The sequence below is a fragment of the Triturus cristatus genome, chromosome 4_1, assembly GCF_964204655.1.
Source record: "Triturus cristatus chromosome 4_1, aTriCri1.1, whole genome shotgun sequence".
In the NCBI taxonomy this organism is placed as follows: Eukaryota; Metazoa; Chordata; class Amphibia; order Caudata; family Salamandridae; genus Triturus; species Triturus cristatus.
This window is the reverse complement of record NC_140585.1, coordinates 947,854,284-947,874,436: the sequence shown is the minus strand read 5'-3', so window position 1 is coordinate 947,874,436 and position 20,153 is coordinate 947,854,284.

The window sequence follows — 20,153 nt, the reverse complement described above, 5'->3', positions numbered from 1 at the left end:
CAGTTTTCACACGAATCAGCTCTTCTGAGTAAATAACTTACCTGGAATGAGATATTAATTAAAAACAGAATATTTTCCATCTTTCCACCCAGAACTGGACTTTAGTAGTGCAGCAGGCGGTATATAGTATAGGCATACACTATCATTTTACGAGGCCCAAGTGACATTTCCTGTTTGCTGCGTAATTCTGTGTTACGCTTGTTATGTAACATCCTCGAAATTACTCTATATGCCACATCGCATATTTAGCGAGATTGCACAGGAACAACGTGGACAATCAGAATGCACGCGCCTGCTGTTTGGAGCAGTTGTATTTATTTTGTATTTATTTTTGCGCGCGAAATATCCTTGTCACGTCTAAAACGGATGCGATGTCGCGTTTTATGCTACGCAGGGTTTGTGTTTCAGTAATCACACAGAATATTTTGCCTGAAATTATGCAAAAACAAAGTATGCTAATTTCGCACTTCCACTACATTTTACTTTACAACAGCGAAATCCTTCAAGGAAGGATGAAAACTTCACCTAGAGGGCTTGTTAGCAACAATAACATGCAAAGCTTAATTTTTAAAGATTTGTAAATATATAAAAGGTTCCTTTGTGAGAGATTTGCAGTGGTGCCTAATGATCCACCGACTTGTGAATGTTTATAGACGCTAAATATTGATAGATCGGCACATATTATGCGCGTGCTGCAGGCGCGTCAGTGTTTTCTTGAATGTGTGTAGGAAGCCTTTGTAAATACAGTATATATGCACGCATTTACATATACATTATATAGCTATATGTCAATGCACCTGAATACACAGAAACCTGTATGTATGTCTATATAAAGATTGCCTTGAAGTATACGTGGAGGAGACGACGAGTTCTGTTTTCCCAAGACAGTATTCAGTGCATAATCGATATGGCCACTTCCTGATTTTTGGGCAACCTTCCAGAGTGAGGGGGGGGGGGAGCTGAGGTTATGTGAAAAGGAAGGATAAAAAGAATGAACGAAGCAAATGGCCCGCATGGGAAGCGAAGGTTCGGAGAGAGAGAGGAGAGAGGAGAGAAAGGCCAAGGCAGAGAGAGCACGAAATAGCTAATAGGTAGGTAGGTAGGTTTAGGAAACGAGCGACTGGGTATGCAGAGAGAAAAAACAGGCACAGAGGCGAGAGAGATAAATTGTCAACCACAGTGGTGGGAAAGACATTGAGACAGAGGGATGGGGAAGTAAATGTGACTGGAAGGCAGAGGGAGAGTGAATGAGATAAGGAATGAGAAAGAAAAGGAACCAGATGAGCGGAAGAGATATATAGAAGGGAAAGAAAGCTAGCTAAAAGCTTGGAAACAGGGCGAGAGCGGCCTATACATGCGGCGAGAAAGAGAACACACAGAAAGAGGTGGGTCGAGAAAAGGAGAGGGTTAAATAGGAAAGACGGGGGGAGAGATAGAACGAGGCAGGGCTTGTGTGGCTTGGATCATTTTGTCTTCCCACTTATCTCTGAGCCGGAGAGCCGTCCCTCTCCCGCTCTGTCTCCACGGTTCTGTTTTTTAATCATCCACAGCGAAACAGGAGACAAGAAGGGTCGGAGAAAAGCGACGAAGCTCATTGGTAGCTCAATGAAGTCACCCTCCCTGTAACCGAGGCACTGGACGCCTAAAATCCAAGGTCTGATGCTGCGCATGTGACTCAATACGTCGCATCAGCTGCCACACATTTCCTTCCCCCTTCCTTTCCATTTCGTGCCGCAGCTTTGTTTTACCGCTGTGCTTGCCTGATCCTAACGTGGACGCCCGTTTACATCCTAGAGAGGAAATGCGGACCCTACGTGTGCCGTCACGTGCTGTCTGTATGTTGTTTCTGTGTATTTTTTCTACCCAGCGAATATCATTTATGTCACAAGCTTGGAATACTAATTTAATAACGTCATCGTGTCTTGGCACTGTCCGCCTGCCAACTAGATCTTGCTGAAGCCCAGAGCTGCTTTGTCTTGTAAAAGGCGGACATTCCACGCGCACTTAGCTGTCGAGCTGCTGTTTTCACGATGCAAACTAAATATGTTTACTTTCATTACTATTTTTGTTTTTGTGTATACAGCAGGGGGAGAGGACGCCAGGAACACCGCCGCCTTTCTCCGAGGCAGAGCAAAAATGCCTCGGAGAAACAGCGTCCTTTTCGGATTCGGGGGGGCGTGTTTGTCTTTTCTCTCCTCCAGCCATTGGCTGGAGGAGAGAATGAGACTTTCTTTAAAAAACACGCCCCCCGATCCGAAAAGGACAGGGCATGATTGGAGTGACGGGACCTCTTCTCCAATGGCTGGCCAGCATTTACTAGGCCAGCCAATGGAGAACAGGGAAGAAGAGGGGCGGGTGCAAGCCCCTCTTCTCAAAGACATTAAATCTCCGGACTTCCGGTCTGCCGACCGGATGGTCCCGAGACCTAAAAACGCAAGGAGGCGCTTTAAATTCAGCCATGAGCTCCCGCAGCGCCCGGGCCATGGGCGGGCCCGTCCTTGCCCATCAGTAACTGAAAGGAGGCTGGGCCATCTCTCTTGGTCCCTCCAGCGGAGACACCATTGCGGGACTGTTTTGGCTCTTACTGGCGTGATCCTCTTATTGCCTATTCTAGCAGTAATAGTGGCTGAACGACTGTTGAGGTAGGGCAGAGTCTAGCTGTTCACGGTCATCTTTGTACTGGCACTATTACTGTGGTCCATTGATTGTGTAGGGGTTAGCCTCTGAAGTGCTTAATTGTGACCAGGCCTTCTGTATCAGCACTCCCTGTGGAGCTCCTGCAGATTTGTGGAGTTGACCTTTACCACATCGTTAATGTTATTGACCTTGTGAACATTTTTAAATTCCGAACTTTTATTTGAGCACTTCACATTGACTGCCCACGAGTATGGTCAGGCGCAAAACAGCACTGGCAGCAGTAGCTGGAAAGCCTGCCACAGGTATCTCTGCAGTGACCACCATGATTTTTTTTTTTTGCAGCGGGCGGCAGCTGTGATGAACAAAGAAATTGAACTTGTTAACAGACATCTCTCTAGGTCACCCACTGCCGCCTTGCACCCTTTACATTCTGATACACTTGTGCCCCTGATCAATGTTGAAGATGACCACCCAAGCCAGTGTAACATTAATGGGTCTGAGTTGGTAGATAAGGATATTTTTACGTCCCCCAGCCATTTAACTGTTCCCTCCTTGCTTTTGCCCCTTTCTCCGGCTGTTATAATAAGCAATAAGTCGGGTATCGAAGCATCATTAAATCAGGTGAACAGAGTATGTACAGTACCTGCCCACAATAAGCACCTGGAGTCCTTATCAACAACCGGGATAGGAAGCCCATCTTTGATTGAGGGGCGAGCATCAAGAGCGGGAGGGGGTACCAAAAGGAAATCTCAAGTGATGGGGGTAAAGTTAGTTACGAGATCTAGACCTAACTTGCCGCCCAAAAACCTAGTACCCTCTCTTTTAATGTCCATTGCTGACATGGCGGGCGCACTAGACTCCTCCCATGTATTGATGACGAATTTGTTGGACTCAAAGCTGGGCCTGATAATCAGTCGCTTAACTGCTATTGAAAGTTTTTTAGAGGCACCCAAACGTGGTGACTCATCCTCATTATAGGGAGGGACCGGGGTTCAGCAAGCTCAATGTAGTGCGCAGCTACCCATCATGATTAGGCCGCCTAAAACTATTAGAGGCCACAGACACAGTTTCACTTACAGTCACATTTACCGGGGGCAAGTAACTGCAAGCCACGTAACAGACACGCAAGGGGACAGTCTAAGCTCTATTAGGGCAGCAGCTACTTTAGGGGGAAACCACAACAGGGTTAGCTTGCCAAATCAGTTCCAGCCAGATCCGGTCCCCCGAAGAGAACTAACTAGAAGGCCGTCAGGTAGTCAATCCCAGGGGTATAGGGATCTCGTTTCTCAGCAGTTACCGATTTTTCACTTACCACCAGCATCCACTCCTTATGTAGTGGTATTGGGGAATGTAGCAACCTTCCCTCAGGGTTCCAGGGAGGATTTTTGCCAGTTAAAAAATAAAGTCTTACACTGGTTTTCGCTTAACACCTCACTGGGAACTAGCGGTCTTTGTTGTTTTGTTACATGCTCCTAGATCATTTTTAATGATGCATTTTTAATTAGTGTAACCATCTGATGGATAATAATTGATGTATATGCATTTTAATGTTTTTATTGTATAATGTGTTTAAATTCTGAATCCTATTAGGATCCTATGTATAATAAATAATAAAAAAAACTGCATATATTTTTATATTATTGTTTTGGCCTCTATTTTGTGGTGATAAATTTCATCAGTGTATGCTTGACAAATAATGTCGATAGGTGACAGCATTGTGTTCCTGTATGCTTAAAAAGTACCCAAAGGGATCTTATTTCTGACATAAGTGTCTACTTTTTGGTGTCCTGTCCCTTTGGTGAGGAGGACCCCTCTCTTTAACTTTGACATCATTGTTAATTTTAACAAACTGCATATAGCAGAAAGGATACTGTTTACAGAGTCATACTCTGTCAATCGTGGATCAAAGTCGACCATTGTGGCTTTACCACTTGGTTACTTTTATAAACCTGTTCCGCCGGGGTGCAGTAACATACTTACCAATAATGTGGCTCCACCCAATAGTCTTTTACCACAAACCCCTCCTGCCAGGCTTGGCTATCAGTACCTGACCCCGTGGCTAGATTTTCCAAGGCAGATGCCTTCACTGTGTCAGAATATTGGTTCCCCACATGTGGAGCTGTCTAATAGGTTTACCCCATTGGCTACGCGGGAGGCATGTGACTGACTTATTAGTCCTGCTCCTACGGTCTCTGGTAGGCTGCCTCCCCAGCAGGATCCTGTAGTGTTAAGTAAGGGGGAACATACGCGAGTTTGCTAATAATGTAATATCCTGGAACATTGCTGGTTTGGCGAATACGTTTTCTGATCCTATGTGGGTGGCCTATGTGAAACAGTTTAGTGTTATATGTTTTCAAGAAGCATGGTTATTGGACCACAGCTTATTTTTGGAAGGCTACAAGGCCTTTGTCGTCTCTGCTTTACCCTCTTTGGCTGGCAGACCAAAGGGTGGTCTTGTAATATACATGTCAATAGCACTGGAATGTCAGATTAAAGTCTTGCCCTCGACAAGTTTATGTTTACAGTCCTTGGTCTTAAGCAGAGGGGCATACAAAATGGTTTTCGTAAACTTTTATAATGCGACATTATGCTCTAGCGATGGGTGCAACATCACACTGTTAGGAACTTTTATAAGGCGACACTGCACAGCAGATCTGCACAACCTTATGGTCAAGGGGGGCTTTAATATACACCTGTGTGGGGACAATGGAATTACACGTTTAGCCGACTTGGGATGTCAAAGGGCAGAGGGGGTACACTTCGAACATTCTGTTCAGGGGGATGTTCTGAACGGCCTCCTACACAAATTTAACTTGATATCTCTCATGTCCTTGGGTGATCCATTGAGCACGGCCTCTGTCCCCTCCTTTAAAGTGAGATGTAGAAGCACATTTCTTGATTTTATTCTCGTTTCTTCCCTCTCACAATTTTTACTTCAAGGTTTTATAATTGAGGACAGTGCTTTTAGTGACCATAACCCCCTCTGTGTTGAACTAGGAGGCCCCTTATTGTCCACCCAACTAGGAATTGAACCAAAGGTGGTCATAATACCGACCAATGGGAAGAGAAGGTTACGTTGGACACAGATCTCGCCCAAGAGTCTTTATAAATCAGTAAAAGAATCTTGTGCTAGTGAATTTGCACTGTGTACCTCGTTGGGTACTTCCCCGGAAGAGGTAATAAGTGCTTTTAACACTATCTCCCTTAGAGTAGGAGAATTTTTGAGTGCTTCGGTACGCAGCACAGTTTTCACAACTCCAAAATGGTTTGATTCGTCCTGCTCGCTGGTCTCAAGAAAACTGCGGGAGGCACTTAATGAGAGTCTCAGGAACCAGGTTTTGGTCAGAGCATGCTGCAAAAATTATAAATTGAAGTTAGCTAAACGTAAATCTATTTTGAAGGATGAAGCATGAAGGGAGTTGTCAGAAGCTAGTACCCTGAAGAATAGCTCCAGGTTCTGGAGCATTATTAATATACCCTTCCTAGTCCATGTTGAAGGTGGGGACTTGGGTGCACGTATTACAGAGGACGAATGGGTGCTCCACTTCCAAACTATGTTTGAAAGTCCGTTAGAGCAACCATGTCAGCATGGTCAAGGGGTAGATGCACCGGTGTTAACCTTCGAATTGGGGGAGGTCGTGGAGGGCATTCTTGGCTTGACAAGTAACAAAGTGCCGGGGCCTGATGGTATCCCCCCCGACCTTTTTAAATATAACGTACCCTTTTGGGCTCCTGTGCTCACAGCTGTTCTTAATGCAACTGCTAAGAAAGAATGCCCGGAGTCCTGGGCCATCTCGACAATCGTGCCGGTTTTTAACAAGGGTGATCGAGGTAGTACACATTGTTACAGGCCCATCTCACTATTGGACTCAGTAGTCAAGGGGCTGGGTCGTGTGCTACTAAATGACCACCTGGACTGAGGAACATGAGATACTCTCAGAGGTACAATATGGATTCCGCCCAGCCGGTCAACCATCACCTAATGTCTCAACCTAAATGTAATACTTAACAAGCACACGGTGGCGCGATCTGGCACTATTTATCTAACCTTCATGGACTTGTCCTCCGCATTTGATCATGTGAATAGGGCAAAACTGTGGCAGTCCATGAAGGATATTGGGGTTGATGCTTCTGTCGTCCATTTTTTTGTTGACCTTCACCGGGCAACTAAGGCTAACATTAGATTTTCAAACTGGCTCTGAGTGTCCTTTTTTGTTTAACCTTTACAATAATGATCTAGATAAAGCTCTTTTATCAACCGGGGTAGATTATCCCCGCACAGGCCGTTGCGGACGATGCAGTCCTTATTTCCAGGACTGCTAGGGGGCTCCGATCTCTGCTTGTCGCTTTTTCTGATTTTATGTCGCAATGTGATCTAACCATTAATAACTCAAAATATTTTGTTATGGAAGTGGGGATACGCCCGATAAAGAGTTTCAATTCAGGTAGGTACAGTTAAGGTACCCCGAACCAATGTTTTCTCTTATCTCGGGGTTATCCTGGACGACCAGCTTAAATGGGGTCCGCTTAAACAAAGGAAGAAGTGGGACTTGGCGCGGGTGAACACAGCTATTTTCAACTTTGCCTCTAAATTGGGCAATAGACCTATATCTGCCCTGTTGAAGATCTACCAAGCAAGAAGTGTAGCCACAGTCGCCTATGGGAGTGAATTATGGGGGTACATTGCTACAGATGTTTTTCAGACAGCCGAGAATTCCTTTCTAAAGCGCATGTTAGGTGTACCCCAGGGCAAGCCCAACCTGGTGGTACACAAGGAATTGGGGGTACCTTATCTAAGTGATACTTTGGCACCCAGACCCTTGATTTATTGGCTAAAAACTTTGCCATTTGATTTTAAAGGATTGTATGTCCCTGGATGATGCGATTAATATACCTTGGTTTAGATACATTAAGAGCAGCTTTGAAAAACTGGGACGAGCTGAAGTTTTTAATAACCCTGATTTAATAGCCAATAAGAATGTGAGGATAATAAGGGAGCCCTTTATCAGTTTAAGAAAAATGGAAAGGGAAGAGCTGGAGCTGCGGAAACTAAGCATCCGTAGATTTTTAATGGTAAAGACGACACCATTAGCCGAGCCGTATTTCCTGGGGCTTTTATCTGTTTCTGAATGTTGTTTATTGACAAGGTTTCGCTTGGACCTCTTTCACCTCCTGCTTGCCTTCCCCAGGGGGATGCAGTAGAGGCCAGCAGCTTGCATCCTGTGGCTGGGACGGTGAGTCTCCACAGGACCTGCTACATTTTATGTTTTTCTGTACATTTTATGAGGTTCCGAGGAAGTCTTTTTTAGTCCCTATTTTAAAGAGGCTGAATTTTGCTCAGGCGCGCCCAGCTCTCCTGTATCTACAACTGCTTAAGGACGATTGTATTTTCTTCGTTGTTAGTTATCTGAAATCTGTGGTGAAGTCCATGGCTTGTCTTGACTAAAAAGTGTTGATTGTTTTGAGCTTATGGTTACCATTTTTAAGTTTTATTCACTTTTATAAAATAGGACTCTTCTATTCAGGGAATTCAATTAAAGGGGAAAATTGTTGCTTTATGAATTGTAACTTGATGTCACCAAACAATCGGATATATGCTATAACGTCGTTTTACAATGTTTGATGGTGCTTACCTTTTACAATTTTATAATACCTTATGGTTGTGTCACTCTGTTTTATGGTTATTATGTTACAGTCGACTATGGGACTATTGATGATAAATTGTGCTGCTATTCTGAATATTTAATTATTTTTATGTTCTGTCAACTTTTATGGTTTTATACTTCAAAAACGGCATAAAGTTTATATTGATTGATTGATTGAACCTGTGCTCACCCTCTGGTAGCTTGGCACAGAGGAGGTAGGCTTATCTTAAGAGACAATGTGTAAAGCATTTGTGCAAAACATCAAACAGTAACACAGTGAAAATACCACAAAAAGTCTCCACGCCAGTTTAGAAATATAGATTACGATTTTATAAATAAGACAAGACGAAAATGACAAAAATCCAATAAATGGGATTCAAGATGGGACTTTTTAAAGAATAAAAGTGAAAATAGTGAATGGAAGCAATAAGCGCCTAAAGGAATTACCTGGTAAGGAGTTCAGGCCAACCGTGATGGAGCGTGGGCAGGATACAGAAGCCATGCAAGTCCTGCTAAACGAAGTACCTTGATCTTGTTCGCAACAACAAGATGTGGGGTGCAGCCTAGCAATGCATTAGTGTGAATCTTACAGTTGAGGTGATACATCGATTTTCTCCATGCAGCGAAGGTGATGCGCTGGTTCTGAAGACAAAGCACTGGTTCCAAGTGCGATGCACTGGGTATCCCCGCGCAGTTCAGGAGATGCATCGACCGTCTCTTCTGGCAGCAGCAGCAATGCAGCAGTTCCGATGCGTTGGTTCTGGAGACGATGCACCGTTTGTGTTCCTGAAACAGTGGCGATGTATTGATTCTTCTTAATGCAGCAGAGGATGCACCTGTTGCACTGAAGCAAGTACCTGTATCCATTTCCAATAGATCACTCATAGGAGCAGAAGGGGACACTTTGATATCCCTGAGTCTCAAAACAGGAGGCAAGCCAACATGGCCTGAGAGATCACTCTGGGTTCAAGAAATAGTACAGTTCTTCCTCAGCACGGGTGGAGTGTAACAAGCAGCAGGGCCGGACAGCAGAAAAGCAGTCTTTCTGACCAGCAGTTCAGATGAATGTCAGTCATTGTAGCAGCACAGCAGGCCTTCTTCCTGGTCGAGTTTTTTTACAGGTCCAGAAGTGTCTATGCTGGTGGGTTCAGAGACCCAGTACTTATACCCAGTAGTGCCTTTGAAGTGGAGGTGACTACAAAGAGGGATTTTGAAGTGAAAAGAGATTCTCCCTTTCCAGTGTTGGCTCCAGACTCGCTATAGATGGGTCTGCAACGCTTTGTGTGGAGACAGGCCACTGACCATTCAGGTGTGAGGGAAGGCTCCTCCCTCCCACCCTGCCCAGGATGACCCATCAGGATGCAGATGTCCATTCTGTCACACCTAAACTTCCTTTCTGTTTGGCTGTCTAGAGGGAATGCACAAAGTCCAGCTGTCACCTACCCCAGATGTGTACTGTAGACAGGATGCAGGCAAACAGAGCTTTAAAAGTAGAGAAATGGCATATTTCTAAAAGTGGCATTTCGAAAATAGTAATGTTAAATCTAACTTAGTCAGCAAAGATAATTTATCATTACTATTCCAATTATAATAAACATGACAGAGCTATTCCTTCTCAATCAGGAATTACAGGTTAAGAGTGCAATAAGGAATTCCCAATGTTAACATATGGGAGGGGTAGGTCTCACTGTAGTGCAAAATGAATTTAGGTGTTTTTCATTATCAGGACATGTAAAACTTAAAAGTACATGTCCTAAGTTTTACGTGCACAGCACCCTGCCCTATGGGCTACCGTATATGCAATAATGGGAAAGTTTAAGGCTTGGAAGGGATTGTAAATGCCAAGTTGACATGGCAGTGTAAACTGCATACACGGGATCTGCATGGGCAGTCTGGAGACATGCTTAAAGGGTTATTTGTGTAGGTGGCACAACCAGTGCTGCAGGCACACTAGTAGCATTTTATTTGAAGACCCTGGGCACAGGTAGTACATTCTACTTGGGACTTACAGATAAATTAAATATGCCATTTTTGACAATGTCAATGAAACCATGTTTTAGGGGAGACGCACATGCACTTTAGCACTGGTTAGCAGTGGTATAGTGCTCAGTGTCCTAAAACCAACAAAAAGAATACAGAAAAAGGGTAGGTAAACAGGCAAAAGGTTTGAGGAAGACCACCCTAAGGCTTTCAGGTCTAATAGTTGTTTTTTATATTTTATAAAAATTAATTGAACCCATGGATGATGTGCTAGTTAGAAAAAACATGTTGTGCATCTTCTAGTGGGACGTCAAACAAATTTTTCCCTTAGCTGTGATTTTCCACCATATGCCTCTCTTTTAATTTGGTTTGTGCAGGAGACCTTGAAGCATGTGTGTATTACTCCATCACTCAAAAGGGCCTCTTTATATATTGGTAATTAATTTTTCATATTTAAGTCTGTATTGAAGAACATGAGATCCTAAGAGAAAGACAAACATTTTTCTTCAATAGAGGCACAGAGGCGGCATTTCTAGCCACTGAGAGCATTTTGGTAGTATGAAGGGGAAAGTTAGAAAGAAAAAGGTAGCTCATTCTGGAGCTTTGCTGCATTCACCGTAAAGGCTTTACCACCTGAGCAAGCCCATTTAAATCTGGGCATAGCCAACAGTTTGCTCCAGAGGAAATTGCTAAATTTCTGGAACATGTACATGGGGCCACTGTGATGAACTGCTCTAAATATCAGGCAAAGGGACTTAAAGATCAGTTTCCTTTTCACTGGCAGCCAATGCAGCGATTTTAGGGCCTAAGATGTTGGAGAAGAACAAATGAACCTAAAACCCAATCCGGCCACTGCAGTTTGTATTCTTTGGAGTTACTTAAAAAACCTTCATCCAGCCCCAATAATGAAGAATTTCAGTAGTACAGGTAACTTAATATGGTTGCCTGGATCAGAGCTGATGTAGGACAAAATGGTAAATTATCCTGAGCAGTTTATGGAGGAAAAAACATGTTGATAGAGCATGTTTTATTTGGCTCGTTTGGGAATTTCAGGTTCTAAGTAAATCCCTAGATTTTTCACTGTTTCTGCAAAAGTTGAAATGGCCGACCATCTACTGGTTAAAAAATCAAGTGGCATTGATTCTTTTACATAGCAGTGTTTAATGCAAAATAGCTCAGACTTGCCTGCAACTTAAGCAAGTTGGACTTCAGCCATTCAGACACCACTGCCATACAGCAATGAAATGGTCCCATAAGATTGCCACCCGACCCATTGATTGAGAAGAAAAGCTAGTTCCATCCTCATAGTTCAGACATCGGAACCCAAAGGATTTTATAAGTGGCAACAATGGGCACATGTAGATATCTAAGAACATGGGGCTAAGTGCAGATAGTGGACAGGGTTGCATCTTTCCACTTAATGCTGTTTGATCTTTCTGCAACTTGTGATCACCATAAGAATTTGTTGTCTATTGAAGTTGGCAGAGTTTGCACAGTGCAAGTTTATTTCTAATACGTTTACCAAAGTTTCTTAAGGTGGTGTGGAGTTCACACAATTCCCCCATGCAGCTCGGAGTATCTCTGAGGGTATATCTATGAATACATTTCTTTTAAGATTTCATCCAAATCTTCAATGTTTTTCTGTGAAACTTTGATGCTGTGCTTTATATACGGAGAAAGCAAAAGACACACAAAAGATGGACGGAATACAGAACAAATCAAAACATTCACCCCCAGTCAAGAGATCTGGGTTAAATCCATCATTCTTTTGCTCACCATGCCACCCCAGTTTAAACCTGGCTATATGCAAATCAGTCTTGACCCTGTGCCTCATGGGAACAGTCCAGCCCGAACTGCCAAGCCAGGTCCTCCCTGGACCGGAAACAAGCATCCTAGGACCGGTTTCGGAGTTTCACTCCTCTTCAGCCAGGATAGCTTGACTCCAGTGGCACAGTGAGTCCAGAACTCACGTCTGAGCATACCTGGCGCACTTAGGGCGAAAAAGCAAAAGACACACAATTGATGGACGGAATGCAGAACAAATCAAAACATTCACCCCCAGTCAAGAGATCTGGGTTAAATCCATCATTCTTTTGCTCACCATGCCACCCCAGTTTAATCCTGGCTATATGCAAATCAGTCTTGACCCTGTGCCTCATGGGAACAGTCCAGCCCGAACTGCCAAGCCAGGTCCTCCCTGGACCGGAAACAAGCATCCTAGGACCGGTTTTGGGGTTTCACCCCTCTTCAGCCAGGATAGCTTGATTCCTGTGGCACAGTGAGCCCAGAACTCACGTCTAAGCACACCTGGCGCACTTAGGGCGAAAAAGCAAAAGACACACAATTGATGGATGCAATTCAGAACAAATCAAAACATTCACCCCCAGTCAAGAGATCTGGGTTAAATCCATCATTCTTTTGCTCACCATGCCACCCCAGTTTAGACCTGGCTATATGCAAATCAGTCTTGACCCTGTGCCTCATGGGAACAGTCCAGCCCGAACTGCCAAGCCAGGTCCTCCCTGGACCGGAAACAAGCATCCTAGGACCGGTTTCGGGGTTTCACCCCTCTTCAGCCAGGATAGCTTGATTCCAGTGGCACAGTGAGCCCAGAACTCACGTCTGAGCATACCTGGCGCACTTAGGGCGAAAAAGCAAAAGACACACAATTGAACCCGAAACCGGTCCCAGGATGCTTGTTTCCGGTCCAGGAAGAAATGGCTTGGCAATTCGGGCTGGACTGTTCCCATGAGGCACAGGGTCAAGACTGATTTGCATATGGCCATGTCTGAACTGGGGTGGTGGAGTGAGCTAAACAATGATGATGGATGAAACCCAGTTCAGTTGACTGGGGGGAGTGTTTGATTTGCTCAAACGCTCCGTCCATCATCCCCTTTGGTATCGCTTTGTTCGCCCTAAGTTGGCAGGGTATGCCCAGACGTGGGTCCCTTGCTCACTTTGCCACTGGATTCAAGATAGCCTGGCTGATGAGGGTTATGAACCCGAAACCGGTCCCAGGATGCTTGTTTCCGGTCCAGGGAAGACATGGCTTGGCAGTTCAGTCTGGACTGTTCCCATGAGGCACAGGGTCAAGACTGATTTGCATATGGCCATATCTGAACTGGGGTGGTGGAGTGAGCTAAAGAATGATGATGGATTAAACCCAGATCAGTTGACTGGGGGGGAGTGTTTGATTTGGTCAAACGCTCCGTCCATCATCCCCTTTGGTATCGCTTTGTTCGCCCTCAGTTGGCAGGGTATGCACAGACGGGGGTCCCTTGCTCACTTTTCCACTGTATTCAAGATAGCCTGGCTGATGAGGGTTATGAACCCGAAACCGGTTCCAGGATGCTTGTTTCCGGTCCAGGGAAGACATGGCTTGGCAGTTCGGGCTGGACTGTTCCCATGAGGCACAGGGTCAAGACTGATTTGCATATGGCCATGTGTGAACTGGGGTGGTGGAGTGAGCTAAAGAATGATGATGGATTAAACCCAGATCAGTTGACTGGGGGGGAGTGTTTGATTTGCTCAAACGCTCCGTCCATCTTCCCCTTTGGTATCGCTTTGTTCGCCCTAAGTTGGCAGGGTATGCCCAGACGTGAGCCCCTTGCTCACTTTGCCACTGGATTCAAGATAGCCTGGCTGATGAGGGTTATGAACCCGAAACCGGTCCCAGGATGCTTGTTTCCGGTCCAGGGAAGATATGGCTTGGCAGTTCGGGCTGGATTGTTCCCATGAGACACAGGGTCAAGACTGATTTGCAAATGGCCATGTCTGAACTGGGGTGGTGGAGTGAGCTAAAGAATGATGATGGATTAAACCCAGATCAGTTGACTGGGGGGGGGGGGTGTTTGATTTGCTCAAACGCTCCGTCCATCATCCCCTTTGGTATCGCTTTATATATGGAGAAAGCAGCCCATTTTGATAGATGTAAACCTTAACTGCTAATAGTATATTGAGAGTATTCACCACAATAGGTGTTGCAAATGGCCTTCATTGAGGTTCCATGTTATTATGAACAAATATATCAATGAAGATAGGCATGAATTTGCCAAGTATTTCTTGTACATTTGGTTACAATATCTATTGACAGGGTTGTGTAAATGCTTTTCCTCTGCTTTCAGTATTTAGCCGAACTGCACTTCTTCCGCTATTCATTGAGAGATTCTGGAATGTACCTCATGCTATTTCTGATGGATATGTTTCCTGGCCCTTAATGTGTCTGAATCCACAATCCGAATTCTTAGATATTTAACTTACTTTGTGAATTTTACCGTCTAAAATGTGCTTATTGTATACAATATCTTGTCTTTTGTGTTTGATGATATTTATTATGATGTTATTGTAATGTTACCTGAATAAAGGTTAGTGGTAAGCACCCCACAGGTGTTTTGCTACTATAACATGGATAATGGCATTTGAAATTGACCACAGTGTTTCTGTGCTGGTCTGGGTCCTCAGGCTAATGTCACACTGACCCACTGTAATATGCAGTGCTCAACAACTAAGCAATATATTCTTTTACAGAACAGGGGTATTGTCTGAATTGTTATTGGTTGCCTTTTGCCCATGTATCTCTTCTTGTGGTCTGCCTAGGGTCCTTGTCTGCCATGAATACCTGATGATATCCTAATTTGGTCTTTATAGGGGTGTATACTATTGTTAAATATTCATGGAATTGTGTTTTTTCCAATTGCTTTGATTTGCTTCAGATGTGATGTCTTCACCTCAAGTTATTTTTCTCTTTAGCTCAACTATCAAAGCAGAATATTTGACTTTTCTGAGTTCTGTCAATGATCATTTTTGTATTGAAATATTTGAATTTGGATTAGGGCATGGTTATACAACATGGTCTTAGTGTTTTCCTCACAGTGGAGTACATTTGCTTGCTTACGTTACTTTAAAAAACATTACATTTGCTTTGATAACATTTGGGGCCGTATCACGATGAGCTTTTCTAGCATAGTATAGAGCCGAACACCTATTTCATGTGTCTGAAGGGCATAAAGTGAATTCATTTAACCCAATATTTCTTTGAGCTAGTGCTCGATTTTTAGATAGTATAGCTCAGAAAGCACTGCAGGGAAACTTAGTGAACGTTGTCTACCTTCAATAGGGAGAGACAACCTTCACTGTAACCCAGAGGTCCTGTGGACGATGGACTATTGGGTCAATGGTTACCACCGGTGGAGCCAGTGGAAGCTGCATCAATGGTAATATATTGATCTCCCTGACTCTAAATAAAGTTAGGAAACCATATGTTAGGTGGAGTGTTTGGTGGGCCTACAAAAAGGCCCAACTCCTATGGGCGTAAAGACTGATTCTCATCTCCCCATGTCCTCACAAACTGATCCTACAGCAAAACTATTGAGACCTCCGTCATTAATAATCAGTCCCTTCCAACAGTCTAATGACTTTCACCTCCCTTGAGGGCCTTGCCCTTTCCTGGATTGAATATGGAAATGCCATCTTGGTAGGCATTCCCAAATGCTTCACCAGTCCAATGATAGCTATTCTACATTCAGCTGTTAAACTTTTCTTAGAACAGGATAATTATCTTAAATCTCTCTATTACTAAAGGCTCTTCATTAATTCTTAAAGAGCAGGCACATTTAGCTTAAAAATCTAATAACACAGCTGATAATTTGCATTAGACATTAACATCAAAACACACAGCAGAGAGACACGTAGAAAACATTTGCTTTTATAAATTTTAAAAAACATGTGTGCAGAATTAACGTGCAGCTTGTTTTAAAATGACACGCAAACAAATGATGCAATATGCACCAGGTATTCATTTTCAATGGTAGGCCTTAACTAGATTTTTCTAGTAATGTTCTTTAGGAAATACTTAACATTGCACACATTTATTTGATAGTTTTACTTTATTTGACTTGCTTAGATTTTGCCCTTATTGTAAAATGTGCTGAATTTATAAAACACAGTGCAAAAACATAATTTTTTTATGTGCTAAAATAATAGTTTGAATAGAAAATGCAAGGATGTAAATGCTTGAAAAGCTGACCTCAACTTAGCCTTGTCCTTCAACAGAAAGATTGCATGAAGCTCTAAACTGTTTCAGTTAGCATAGAAAGGAATGTTGCCTTTTGTTTTGTCAAAAAATGAAGATGCTTCACATAAAATACAGCATGTAACTCTGAACTTGACCTCTTCTATCATATTTACTTCACTGATATCGTATATCTTATTGCTGGTAAATGTTATGTTTGAGACAAAAACAACATTCAAAATTGACCTAAGCTTTGTTTTACTTTCTGAGGAAAGCAGAAACTACACATATTACAAAATGCATTACTCATAATCATTTTATATTTTTAATGAATGAATTTCCTGCCTAATAATATTTTTCTTGCCGCTGATATTTTACACTGATATTTGTTTAGTTAAAATACATTTTGCTTTATTAAAAGGTTAAGCAAAGTAGTGAAATCATGGAAAGCAAAAACAAACTAGAAATGTGCCACGTGGAATTAGACTTATTGTTGCAATGTGGAGATAAAGCCTGGCACAGCCTGTTATGTAATGTAATGCAAATTAGTCTTATATAGCACGCAAATACCTGAAGTTGTCTTAGCACCGGCGATTACACATCAATTAAGAAGCAGTAAGCGGGAGCTAGACAACTGCACTTAACTGAAAAATTCAGTAAAGAACCAGATCTTCAATTGCTTCCTGAATTGTAACATGCTGGGTTGGCGGCATAAAATTAGAGGTAGAGATTCCAGAGTTTACACCCACAAAAGGAAAACGTCCTTCCATCCCATCTTGCTTTCTTTATTCTGGGGACAATTATCACTTTAGCTGAGCTGGAACTTAAGTGCCTACTGGGGGTATACCATACGAACATATTCTGAAAGTAGACAGGATCAGGCTGGTGAATTGATTTATGGACCAGGCAAAGTGTCTTGAAAATGATCCTCTTCCTGACAGGTTGCCAATGCGGCCTTGCAGTGATAGGGGGACAGATGGGTAACGAGTGTCATCATCACTGTCTTTTGTAGGTCCTGGGTAATAAATGAAAAGATCTTCCTAAGGACCCTAAGCAAAAAGAAGCCAGATGAGGTGATCTGATTTGTTTGTTCTGAGAAGCCCAGTTTTGCATCAAAAATGACACCCAGGTTTCTCAGCACTGGAAGGGGGGTCCAAGATCAGCGGGCCACCATGACAAGTTCCAGAAGGTAGTGTGCCCTTCGAAAGAACTGGACCTCGTTTTTTTCTGAGTTCCACTTCAGGCAATACCTCTGCATCCAGCTTGTGATGTTGGACATGCAGCTACGAAAGTTATTTGCTTCCTTTTTGATGTCAGATGATATACCTACCACGATTTGCATATCATCAGCGTAGGAGAACACTGCAAGACCATAGCTACAGATGAGATTAAACAAGGGGGTAACATAGATGTTAAAATGTGTGGGGCTAACACAGGAGCCTTGAGGCACCCCACAGGGAAGGGAAAAAAGAGCAGAACTAACTTCTCCCATCTTCACTCGCTGTTCCCTGTCACCTAGAAACCAGCTCAGCAAATCCAGAGCAGAGTCCTGAAAGCCTAACAGCTGGAGCTGGTTTATGAGGAGCGAATGATGGACTGTGTCAAAAATGGCCGAAAGATCTAATAAAATCAATGCGGCTTTACCTCCATTCAAGCACCATGTTCAGATCTTCTGATGCAGCTAAGCAGCCGATTCTGTAAACTGGTTGGCTCTGAAACCAAACTGTGAGGGATCAAGAAGCTTTTGTTATCTAAAAAGGCTAAGGTTTCCTCTTTTATCGTCTTTTCAAATATCTTTGCAGGAAAGGGGAGGTGAGATATAGGCCTGTAATTCTTTACCTCTTTAGAGTCCAACAAATGTTTTTCATCAGAGGCAGGATAGAGGTCTTCTTCCATATACCTGGGAATTGCCCTGCCGGAAGTCAATATCTTGTTTAATAATTCCATAAGTGGACCTGAAACTGAGCTAGAAATTTTATTTTACGACCTGGGGAGGGCAGGGGTCTGAATGAGACCCTAGATTTAATGGATTGACTAAGGTTAATTAGCTTTTCTTTTGAGAGAGGGGCGAAGTTTCCAGATTTTTGACTGTCTAGGCTCTTATAGGTTTGTTACGGACCCAGCTCTTCTCTCAGGATTAAGACCCCTCCTATATCCCCTGCCATAAGTAATAATTAAAATCTTGAAAAACATAGTTAACTTTGGTCTGGAAGAATTCTGCCAGCTTATAACAGAAGGATTGATCTGGGTTGAAAGTATTGCTATTGATCCAGTTTGACAAAGACTTGACTGTTTTAAATAGTTCCCTGGTGGAATCTTTGGCCGAGCAAATTTTTTTCCATGAAGTTTTTGTACTTTGCAGCTCTAATTAGTTCCTTGTACTCCGCCAGTAATATTTTATATTTAATCTTTTCCTGTTGGCAATACTCACGTCTCTACCTACGCTCTTGGGATCTACATTTCATTTGGAAGGCTTTTAGTTCTTGTGAGTACCAGGGGGCTGATGGGTTTCTCCTGTGACCCTTTATAAATTCTCTGACACCTGTCTAAGGACTGCTGATTCCAGCAAATGTGTATAGTTAGATGCTGCAATATGCATGTTTTTGTCTAAAATAGGGTTTGAATTCGAAAGAATATTGCTCAGCTCGACAACATTAAGCTATTTCCAGGGTTGCATCTTAAAGGTTCTAAGTGCATTTGTGCAAGGGCCACTGTTAGGGGAACCTTAAGTGAAAGAAAGATAGCCCTGTGGTCTGACCATACTATTGGCAGGACCTTACTCACTCTTAGATCTTGATTATTTGTGAACACTACATCCAATGTGTGGTTTGCCTGGTGGGTAGGTTCCTCTATTAACTGCTTTAGGTCAAAGCACTTAAGATTGTCCACCAGTTGATCCGAATCATGATTATTTGTAGGTTCTAAGTGAAAGGTAAAATCACCCATGATCATAAAACTGGAATAATTAACACCTGACTCCATAAAATCATGGATCTTCTGGATAAACTTGCCTATGGGGCCTGGTGGTCGATATATCAATAATTCCTGAGATGTGTATGAGTTATTCAGTTTCAAATTGAAATTCGAGTGCCTCACACTCGAGGTGGAGAGCAGGCTGTAAGTGTGGTTTGAAGGAATTAAGATAGGCAATTGCGATCCATCCCTCTTTCTATCTACACTTTTGGGAATGGTTGCTACTGAAGACAGTGGATATCAAACTTTTCTTACTGGCATAACCTTTAATAAGGCTGGCACACAGAGATGTGTCAGATCCAATTTCATGGAAGAATGCTTGCACAAAAGAGTTCCTTGAGTTGAAAGAGAAATTGTGTTATGACCCTGCACTAGGAATGCCAGATTAATCTTAAGAATTCACAAACTTTGCACCTCTCTCAGTGCTGACACACATGCATGGAGACACTTGAAAGCCTTTTGCTTACTTCCCTACTACACTTTATTCCTGTATCCACAGGCATGCCTGTCTACAAAAAGCAGAGGCACGGTGAGCACTAGTCTGGAAAAGAGTGAGAACATTGTGATGGATTACTCTTTAACTGTTATGGTCCAAAACTCTGTGGAGCAATTATTGACAAGAACAAAAACTGAATACCTGACACACAATTGTTTGACTAAATATAAACAGACAATACTGTCTTCTGAAAATGTCATTTTAAAGAGATGTGAGATACTCTGTTTCCTATAAATGGTGTTGCTTGTAATAAAATTGAACACAATTGCCTAGATGTTCAGGATTTGTGCACCAAACAAAGGACCGACATTAAGGATGAACCCATAATTGAGCCCAACCATCTTCATTTTGTACTTGACTTCTGTCTAAGAGGTAATGATGGACTCAAGAGCAGCTTATGTCTTGAGAACTA